Source organism: Lipotes vexillifer, unplaced genomic scaffold (genome assembly GCF_000442215.2).
Source record: "Lipotes vexillifer unplaced genomic scaffold, Lipotes_vexillifer_v1.1 scaffold472, whole genome shotgun sequence".
In the NCBI taxonomy this organism is placed as follows: Eukaryota; Metazoa; Chordata; class Mammalia; order Artiodactyla; family Lipotidae; genus Lipotes; species Lipotes vexillifer.
Genome location: NW_006797698.1, coordinates 721265 through 732386, shown reverse-complemented (window position 1 = coordinate 732386; position 11122 = coordinate 721265). Strand labels below are relative to the sequence as shown.

The window sequence follows — 11122 nt, the reverse complement described above, 5'->3', positions numbered from 1 at the left end:
CCAATAAAGAGTACAATAATTAAATACTTAATATTTAATTAATATTTAATTAAATCTAACAATAATTAATGTTAAATTATAAATAAATAAATAAAAATTTTAAAAAATGTAGTGATAGGAAAAATAAAAGTTATTTTTAATGAAAAATAGGAAGGCAAAGATAAGCAGAAAATTCCACAATGAAGACTCTCCTGGGACTCTCCAGTCCCCCGTGGTGCCTTGTTGTCACCGTCCACGGTAGGGCTGTCTCTGAGCAATGATGATTGTAGTATTGTCTCACCATTAAAACAAAAATCCCATCAGAACACAGTAGTTTTCTTGTAAAGGAGACAGTTGCTGCTGAGGGAATCGCAGGTAGAAAACATTTCTCATTTTCCTGAAACGTGTCCATGAGGGTTTCACACGTGAGTATGGGATCCCTTGAGGAACAAGGTGTGTTCCACTTCTGTCTCAACCAACATTTCCAAAGAGGTGAAGACACTGACGTTGATGTTTACATCTCAACCGCTTCTAGGACAATTCCCTTCATGGGACAGAGGGTCTCCGGACAAATTCCGCTTTGTAACGAGACATTTTCCTCCCCTAAACTGCCAAGTCTTTCAGTTAATAAAGTCGGCTAAGGTGAATCTCACTCCAGGATTCTGTTTGAACTGTAAGGATGTCAGTGGCTCCTAGTGACACACAAGGGTCAGCGTGTGTTTTGTGAGTTGCCAGTGCCTGGAAACACGGGGGGCTGAAGGCCGTTTTCTGGACAGTTTGAGGCAACAGGACGCACCTGGGTCTGTGCTGAGACCCTCCGGGAGAAGTGTGCTTTCCCCGTGGCCCTCTGGACAGGAAGGAAGACCAGTTTCCGGGAGGGCCTACGGGGTATCCACACGACTCCTGTCCACCCCAGGGCTCTACACCCTGGAGCGCGAGAAACTAACGCAGAACTCTTCTCTTTGCCTGGGCATCCTCCCCTTTCCTCTCTGGGTCTTTGGAGGATGGGATATGGTATTAAAGTGTGTGTGTGTGTGTGTGTGTGTGTGTGTGTGTGTGTGTGTGTGTGTGTGTGTGTGTGTGTGTGTGTGCGTGGCCCAAATATGGGAATTTAATGGCATTCTTCAAATGGATATGATCTTTTTAGAAGCCTCTGATGACTATCAATACCATTTGATTATCTTTGCGCAGAAAAGTCAGATCTATAGGTGACACGGTCTTCTTGCCAGATGATCTGGATGGTCCTTTTTCTGGGACTTGCCATTAGCATGAGCAGAAAGAAACTGGGGTTTGGATTTTTCCACCAGGTTATAAATCTCTTCACTGATCCACCATCTTCCTCCCACTCTCCCCACCCATGTGGCCCTGTCCTGTTTCCCTTACTTATTCCCCATCTCCACTGTGGGTCTCATCATCTGCACTGTTGCCCACACTACAAACTTGACCCAACCTCAAGCTGCACCCCCTGTGACCAAGCCTGTAACCCTACCTCAAAATGTCATTGACACAGCACCTTCTCTGTATTCACACTGACATTGCCCTGGGTCAGGCTTGCTTTTTGTGTTTTATCCACCTAGAAGATATACATTTAAAAACCAACTTAGTAAACAAAGAAGCTGCTCTAGTTCCCCTTTGGAATAAGAGTAACCCAGCCTACGGCAGGAACCCTCCAGGTTACAAAGCAGGAGATGGGGAGAGCAGTCTTTCAAACATCTGAGTAACTGGGTAAGATAGAGTAGTAACTGGTGAACAGTAGTAAGAGAGAAATCTAAGCCTGACAGTATCATTTAAAATGGACCGAATCAATGTTTTACAACGTACACATACCCACCATGGTAAGGCAGGACCCTGTGCTAGGTTACAAGTTTAGCAAACAGAGCCCAAGACAAGAACGAGGCTGGCTGGTGGGGAGGCAGGTGGGGAAGGAGGTGAGATGCCTGACAGAGTTCAAGGTAGCAGAAGAACAGAAGTGCCAAGGGTGGTGGAAAAAAACCAATAAAATCAGTCTGGAACTACAAGGCCAGATTTAACTGAAGACGTTAAGGTGCAGAGATGAGAGAAAGCACGTGGGGGAGAGTGGAAAGAAGAAGGGCATTGAGATAGACCACAGGCGGCAGTGATCAAAGGCAGCCTTGCCCTGGCTGTTCCCTTCTTCTGAAATGCTCCTCCCCCTGAATTAGGCATGGCTGCCACCTCCTCCATGAAGTCCTCCGTGACTGCTTGGTCTGAAATAGCCCAATCACTCCATCCATCCCCTGCTTGATTTCTCTCCCAAGCACTTAACACTCCGTGTTGTTTTCTTGCTTCTTTCTTATTTTTTTCTCTGTCTCCCCCAACAAGGATGTAAGCTCATCTTGGGCAGCGGAGTCTGGAACTGCCTGGCACACAGGAGGTGCTCAGTAAATACTGCTGAATGACTACATGAAGCCCTGCCTGTGTCCACCCCTTCCACTCATCCTTGATTACCAAGCGGCGTGGCTGGTTTGGAAGGAGGAAACTTTTGAATGACCGACACCTGATTCGTCTCATGTACATTTCGATATTAAATATATTAACGCTGACATAAACGTCTCACGTCCTTCCACTGTTGATGTGTCACACAATATATATCTCTCTCTGTTCCTCAACACACTCTCCTAGTCACGCAGCCCCACCATTCTGTCACTTAGCACTGCCACACTCAGCCTAACCTGTATGTTACTCAGTGTGAAAAACACTGACCTAGTCCAACATTTCATCCACTGCAGAAATTCTTGTGGTACACAGGGGCTCAATATCCATTTGCCAAAAATATTTGACATTAAACTGAAATTTAAAAATTTTAGTCATTGGTCCTAGTTTTACCCTCTACAATGACACTCACGAAAAGTCTAAGCCCTCTTCTGTGCAATAGTTTTCCATTCCCTGATATCCCATAATATCTTTCCCACCTCTCTATCCCTGCCTTTAAAAAGCTTCTCTCTCCTTCAAGGCCCAACACAAACAACCCCTCCTCCACAAAGCAGTTCTTGCTGTCCTTTCCTAAGCAAAGGTGAATTCTCCCCCATTTGAACATGCAAAGCATATCGCATCCTGCTGTGTATTCTGGTCACTGGTGTACATGTTTCTTCCCCCTATTCATTTTTGCTTTTTAAAACAAGGATATGTATTTAGTTCATTTGTATTCTCCTTAGCCCTTCCCACAGTGTCTTACATATTATAGATGTTTAATAGATATTCGGTGAATGAATGAGTGAAAGATATGAGAATGAATTATGTACATTTTGTATTATGCATATATATACATGTACACACACACACATATATATATATACAATAACACTGAGAAATAGAAAAGTTCTGCATAATTGTATAACACATATTTGCCTGGTGTTTCGAGTAGCTGTCCCCACTAAATCAGAAGCCTAGTTAAGGCTGCTCTCAGCAGCCCCATTAAATATCATCTCTTCATCTGCAAGCTTAAGCTTCTCCTGTGCCCAGGCTTCTGGCCTGAGAATACTTTCAGCACAGCATCCCCTTGGGCCCTGCCCCTTGGACCACTTCTACCAATGGAGTCTGACATAAGGAGCCTCTTGTTACTGAGCACCACTTGTCAGGGTGGCACTGTTCTTGTGATCGTGGGGGAAGTTCGATGAAAACTTGAAGCTGGATGAATATGCCCTTCAGGAATTTACACGATACAGGGAGAAATAAAGTGTATCCATGCCATATCAAAATGAAAATATGTTGCTATAAGAAAGCTCATCTACTCTTAGAATGCATGTGAAAACATTTAAAAAGTATACTCATGTACAAGCATGTGACTATAATTCACAATCTTGTATTATGTTATTTGAAATTTGCTAAGAGTGCAGATCTGAAGCATATTTACCACAAAATTTAGAAAGAAAGAAAGAAAGGAGGAAAGAAAGAAGGAAGGAAGGAAGGAAGGAAAGAAAGAAAGAGAAAGAAAGAAAAAGAAAGGAGGGAGGGAGGGAGGGAGGAAAGAAAGAAAAGGAAGGAACAAAGGGAGAAAATGGTAACTCTGTGAGGTGACAGACATGTTAATTAGCTTGATTGTGGTGAATATTTCACAATGTATATATCAAATCATCACAACATACCTCTTAAATTTATACAATTGAAAATTGTCAATTATACCTCAATAAAGCTGGGAGAAAATATACCCACAAGTATAAAGGGACAGTCTATTAAGGAAACCAAATGTGTAAAACTCAGAACTTCAGGAGACTAGATAGGGAATCAATGATAATTCATTTAACAAAAAAGTTTTTTAATACCTAGCTTCCTGAATATATTTGAATTATCACAGATTTTTAAAGCTGGAGGGACCTTAAAGGTTACCTACTTTTTTTTTTTTTTGCGGTACGCGGGCCTCTCACTGTTATGGCCTCTCCCGTTGCGGAGCACAGGCTCCGGACGCGCAGGCTCAGCGGCCACGGCTCACGGGCCCAGCCGCTCCGCAGCACGTGGGATCTTCCCGGACCGGGGCACGAACCCGTGTCCCCTGCATCGGCAGGCGGACCCTCAACCACTGCGCCACCAGGGAAGCCCGCCAGTGGAATATTTTAAGTGGGGTAGTGACAAACCTTGATTTATACTTTGGAAGGTAACTTGCTGCTGTGTGGCCAGCGGGTTGTAGAAGGAAAGAGAGGACGCAGGGAGAGCAGAGTCGGGTGCTGCTGCCATCGTCGGCGGGAGATGGGGGCTTGGACCAGGGAGATGCTAGAGGAGCAGCAGAGTAGAACGCTTTAGCATCTGTCTTCAAAGCTGCAGAGAAGACTTGGAGAGGAACTGACTATGGGGAACCGAGAAAGTGAGGAGTCGCGGACAACTAAGGGAAGAGGAGGCCTGGCCTATGCTCTGTGTGAACTATTTGTTAGACCTTCCCATGGCGATACTGGGGAGCGCTTAGGGGTGTGAGTCTGGAGCAGTGGGGAGGGATCCGGGCTGCAGGTGCGTGTGACAGTCATCAGCATGTGGGTGTCTGGAGTGCCATGGCAGTGGGTGGCAATCCCACAGGAAATGACTGCATGGCAAGGCAGAAGAGAAGTGGGGGAGTTGACCTTTTGTGGGAGCAGGGAGGAAAGAATGAATTTCTCAGGAGCGGGGGTTTTTGAAGGAGGAGGAAGGAGAGATGGTTGGAAGAGACAGCGGCATGTAAGGAGGGGACGCATCCCTCCTCACAGAGGAGAGAGAGACACGGGGGCGACCGCTCATTTCTCACTCCACTGTCAGCTCATCTACATTCATCTTGTTCACTTCATCTCAGACGTTTTCCTCCCTCTTCCCAAGGCTAATTCCCAGACCTCAGCCTTATTCCGGACACAGCCTCCTCAGCGACCTTGGTCCACCAGTATTCCTCTAGTTTCTCAGGTCTTCAAAATCTGCCTTCCCATAAGCCTCTAACTATGTTCCAATCTCTCCTTACTTAACAAGCCCTCCTTTGACTCTGGCTTCTCCCTCTAGCCTTCTAACCCTGGCTCTTTTTCTCTTCATTGACAAGATTCTGGCAAGAGTGTCCCTTCCTTGTTTTCTCCATTTTCACCCTGCATTTCCTAGTCAAGCCACTGAAATTTGGTTTTACACCCTCCCACCCCCAACAAATGTGCTACAATTGCAAATGTCATGCATATTTTCAGTCCTTATCTGCCTAGTTTTCTCTGTATCCCTGACACTGTTGGTCACTCCCTCCGTGAAATCCCTTCTTCCTTGAATCCTTCAGTTTCACTTTCCCGGTCCTCAAGCCAAGCCTTTCTGCCTTCTCTTCCTTGACTCATGTACTGAATGTTGGTGTGACCCAAGGCTCTCCTCTGTGTCCTCTTCTCTTATCAGTCTACACATTCTCCCTGCTTGATTGACTCCATGTTGAGGACTTCGATTATTATCTGTGTACTGATGACCCCCAAATTCCAATCTCTGGCTCAGACCCTTACTTCCAACTGCCAATAAGACATTTACAGACGGATATGCTATAGGCACCTCAAACTCAAACTGAATATGCAAACACTGAACTCATGTCTCGCTTTTTCTTTTCTATAATCTTTCTCAGAGGGTGGCACCACTATATACCTTTTGGGCCAATCCGAAACCTGACAGTTATCATACAATCTCCCTCACCTTTGCCCTCCCAACCAGGCTCCTGGTTCTGTCATGTCTATGGATTTTGAGTCTGTTCCCTCCTCTCCAGACCCACCGGCATGACCCTCATTCAGACCTCGTCATTTTTTATCCAGGCTATTGCCACAACTTCCTATTTTAGGACTTTATGCCTATGAGTCCATCATCACCACCAACAGAATAATTTTCTAAAACACATATTTGATCATTTCCTCTTCAAGCTGAAAATTCTATGATGGAAAAAACCCAAACTCTACGACAGACTTTCTGTTTCAAGAACATGGAGTGTTACACACTGAAATCTCTTTCTGCTTCACATACATAGAAGTGATGGGAGGGGGCTTCCCTGGTGGCGCAGTCGTTAAGAATCTGTCTGCCAATGCAAGGGACATGGGTTCGAGCCCTGGCCCGGGAAGATCCCACATACTGCGGAGCAGCTAAGCCCGTGTGCCACGACTACTGAGCCTGAGCTCTAGAGCTCGTAAGCCACAGCTACTGAGCCCACGTGCCACAACTACTGAAGCCTGCGTGCCTAGAGCCCGTGCTCCGCAACAAGAGAAGCCACCGCAATGAGAAGCCCGCACACTGCAACGAAGAGTAGCCCCTGCTTGCCGCAACTAGAGGAAGCCTGCGCACAGCAACGAAGACCCAACGCAGCCAAAAATAAATAAATTAATTTAAAAAAGAAGAAATGATGGGAGGGAATTCCCTGGTGGTCCAATGGTTAGGACTCGGCGCTTTCACTGCTGAGGGCCCAGGTTTGATCCCTGGTCAGGGAACTAAGATCCCACAAGTCACGAGGCACGGCCAAAAAAAAAAAAAGATGGGAAAGATGTAAAAATCAGTAAGTATATGGTCACTGTTGAAGAGAAAGTAAGTAAATATTTTGTGACAAAAAACTATGATGATCCCTAACTGAAGGAAAGGAGATAGGAGGCCATAGTACTCAGCTGAGGTGATGGCAGGAAACCCCTAAGACTACAGAGGGAAGCTGCTGAGGTTACAGCAAGCAGTGCCTGCCCATCCAGGACAAGCTGCGGGTTCGGGGAGCTTAGGCTGCTCGAGATAAGACCCCCCCTCCCCCCCCAGTCTCTACCACCAATCACTGAACTTTTGAGGAACAGCAACATCAATAAAGAGAAAAAAATAACACAACAGATAGAAGACCTTTGACCTCAGGAAACAGAGTTAACACAAAAGGAAGAGGACTTTAGTACATTTAATATCATCAGTATGTGAAAAGTTGGAATCACATCCCATAAAGAAAAACAATTAAGCTATAAAAAAAAAAATTATTAAAAAGAGGACCGGGTTTCCCTGGTGGCGCAGTGGTTGAGAGTCCGCCTGCCGATGCAGGGGACACGGGTTCGTGCCCCGGTCCGGGAAGATCCCACATGCCGCGGAGCGGCTGGGCCCGTGAGCCATGGCCGCTGAGCCTGCGCGTCCGGAGCCTGTGCTCCGCAAGGGGAGAGGCCACAACAGTGAGAGGCCCGCGTACCGCAAAAAAAAAAAAAAAGAGGACCGGACTTCCCTGGTGGTCCAGTGGTTAAGACTCTGCACTTCCACTGCAGGGCACACGGAGGGTTCGATCCCTGTTTGGGGAGCTGAGATCCCGCATGCCACATGGAGCGGCCAAAAAAAAAAAAAGAAAAATAAGAAGGAGCAATTAAAAATCTTTGAAATAAAAAAATACAAACTTAAAATTTAAAAGTCAGTAGATAGGATAAATAAAAGTTTGGACATGGGCTGAAGAGTAAACCTGGAAGATATTACTCTAGTATTCTCTCAGACCACAGCAAAAGTAAGAACAGACACTACTACATGGAAGGTAAGAATCACGGAGGAAAGATACACAAGTTCCAACATTTCTTAAATAGGAATTCCAGGAGAGAATGGAAAGGTGGGAATTAAAGAAATAAAGACCACAGAATGTCCCAGAACACAAGCTTTCATTTTAAAGAGCCTGCTGGGTCTGGAGATAAAAACAAAAAACAAACAAATATCTCCACACCTAGACACGTGGTTATTAGGAACAAAGAGAAAACCCTTAGGCTATCGGGGAAAAGGGGCAGATTACCTACAAAGGAATGAGAATTAGACACCTTATCAGCCACCTGGCCCCTAAGGAAATAATGGAGAGAGCTGTCAAAGTGCTGAGGAAGTCATCTTTGATCTTAGGCTCTTATTCTCAATCTCCTGTTCAATATTAGAAGTAAAATAAAGACATCTTTGGACCTCCAGAGGCTAAGATGCTGTATCAGCTACAAACCTTCTCTGAGAGAATGAATTGGAGAACATTCTCCAAGAAGAAGAAAAAGGAATCTTGGAAGAGAACGGGTTGCAAGAAACCAACGTGTGCCAAGAACTTAGCAAGAGGGATTTTGTGCAATAAGTATTGATTGTGAATTGTTGTGAGGTTTCAGAATTACAGTCTGTAACTAGAAGGAAATAGGTTTAGAGAGGAAGAATTGCTTAGTCAAAGCTTCTAACCACTTTGTTCCCCAGTGTCTAGCACTTGGCTGGACACAAAACAGGTGCTTAATAATTGCTGGCTGCAAGAGCGAATCCATGGGTTGCTGAATGGTTCCAGTATGTGGCCTTTCCAGAATACTGGTCTTTCGTAGAGTGAGATCTACCACCTCCATGAAGCCACTGAGATCACGACAGCTGTGGGCTGGGACCCGCGCAGCCAGGGAGGGTCTCGCTGCCTGACTGTTCTAGAGACAAATCTGGATGTGCTCCTTCCAAGGCTCCTGGGAAAAATGCCTCTGTCTGGCAGCGCTGACCTTAGGCCCAAGGGCAAGAACCTCTGAGCAAACCCTCTGCTGCTGAGTGAGAGCAGGAGAGGACAGTCACGTGACTGGAGAGCACATGCTTCCTGTTCGCTGCGTGCCACTCGGGGCGTTCCTTCTCCGTGCTCCGGATCAGGTCTCGACTCTACAAAACAAGTAGGCCTCTCCCTGTGCAAGCCTCACTTCTTGCTTCATGACAAAGCGATGTAATGAACCAAAAGTCTGCTGCAGTATCTACTCACCTCATCTGGTTTTGCCACTCGAAATTGAAGCTTCACAAGAAATAATCACCTGGGGCCTAGACAGGCTGCACCTCAGCACCATGGGTTTCAGGTAGAGAGAAGCTTCTCGATGCAAGGTCCAAACTAAGCAGCCATTCACTCACATTCTCCTCACTTGAGGTGGAAGAGGGCCAAGGGGAGGGAAAACTCCACCCACTGTTTCCCGGGAAGAGACCTTTTAGAAAGAGTGGGGAGAAATCCTGAACCTCCCGACTAATTTCTAACACAATTACTGGGTTTCCAAAAAAGTTCAAAATCAAGGCAAGACAAACAGGAGATATGACCTGGCTTGGACCCTAACTGCCAGTGTAAAGAGGCCACGTCACTTACCTTTCCAGAGAAGAGTCCGTTTGCTAATCTATCTGTTGAGACCACTGTGACTCCATCTTTAAGGTTCTTTCCAATTTTAAAATTGTATGATTCGCCGTATTTTGTCTGCAGTATTTCCCTAGTTTCTCACTGCTGCACCTGTTCGTTTACTCATTTTTAAATACAAGTGACACCTGAATATACTCTGGCAAGAACTGCGCACAGCTCCACGCCTCCTTTCAAACCAGACTCCTGCTTCACAGGACCACCTGCCCTCCCCCTTCCTCACAGCCACCAGTCAGCAAATATTCAGCCTGTCCTGTGCCAGTGTTAGCCCATGAACAAAGCAACAGAGTCCCTGCCTGCCAGGAACTTACATTCTCTGCGGGGGGGAAGACAGACAGTAAGTGTGTAACCAAACAAATACAGACATAGACTAATTTTAGGTATTAATTACTACTGGGGGGGGATTTGACTGGTGAGAAGGAAGGAGAGCATTCCAAGCAGGAGGAACAGCAATCACCAGAGTCCTGAGATGAGAAGAGCTTGGTGTGTCAGGGATGGGAAGGCCACTGTGGCTGGAGCTTAAGGAGGGGACAGGTGGAGAGGGGCCTGCAGAGGCAGGCAAGCACCCAGGTCACACAGGCCTTGGAGCTCTATACTAAGTAAGGGCTTCGAGTTCTATTCCAGGTACAGTGGAAGCCACTGGCTAGTTTTAAGGAGGGAAGTGATATGACTTGACGTATAGTTTGGAAAACTCATTGCCTGGTGTGCAGGGGTGCACTGCAGAGGGGAGACTGCGGCAGGACCCTACAGGTCACGGCTGCTTGGGCTCAGGTGAGTGTGGAGCAGGTGAGGAGCACGTGAAGGGGCACACACACAAAAAGGCTGCTGGGCGCTTCTAAAGGAAATCGCAGGGGTATTTTCTGTCTCCACCAAATTCTCAGTTGATACCAGTACCTTTTCTCCTGCCCCTGCTGAGCTTAGATGCTCTCAGCACACCCTTCCTCGAAGCCTCCTGTCCTGCTTCGACCCCCTTCCCTGCCGGGGACCTTGCAGCTTCTACAGAGAAAACGGGTACATCCACCCCACGTGATCTCTCTCCACTTCTTGCCCCACAAGTTGTCTGCATTCGACTCTAGACTTTCAGGCGTGGGAGAAGCAGTCTGGGTGGCTCGCCTCCTTGCCCTCAATACGATTTCAGAGGCCCTGTACACTCTCTGAGGTCCATAACCTGAACTCCATAGAGGCCCATGAACCCGAGATTAAAGTCTTATTTGAGAGTCATTTCAAATGCTACCTTCTCTACTTGAGCCTTTCTGGCCCTGGGAGCCCTCCTCCCTCGATAAGGCCTCATCCATCCCTCTGTTGTTAAAATAATCATCGGAAATGACAGATGGTCACTACCCACCACATCTTAGACATGTTTCAGGACTTACTGTAACTCAGCCAATTAGGTATTCCATTACCATTTCACAGATGAGGAAACTGAAACTCAAAACGTTTACTGGGGCTTAAAAAAAAAGGCAGTGGGAGGACAGTGGCTTCTGGTCTGTATCTAGATCGATGGGCCCTGGTGCCCCACGCGTAGTTATTTGTCTTTGCCTGAGATAAATAACTTGGGAAGGAGCAAACATTGTG

The 11122-nt window shown here is 46.4% G+C and overlaps 1 non-coding gene across 1 annotated transcript; it reads left to right on the top strand.

Annotated features, from left to right (window-relative positions):
* The first annotated feature begins 6805 nt into the window (after positions 1-6805).
* Positions 6806-6878, top strand: TRNAE-UUC (transfer RNA glutamic acid (anticodon UUC)). The gene has a single exon. It is a non-coding gene; the product is annotated as a tRNA-Glu (tRNA).
* Positions 6879-11122: the final 4244 nt, after the last annotated feature.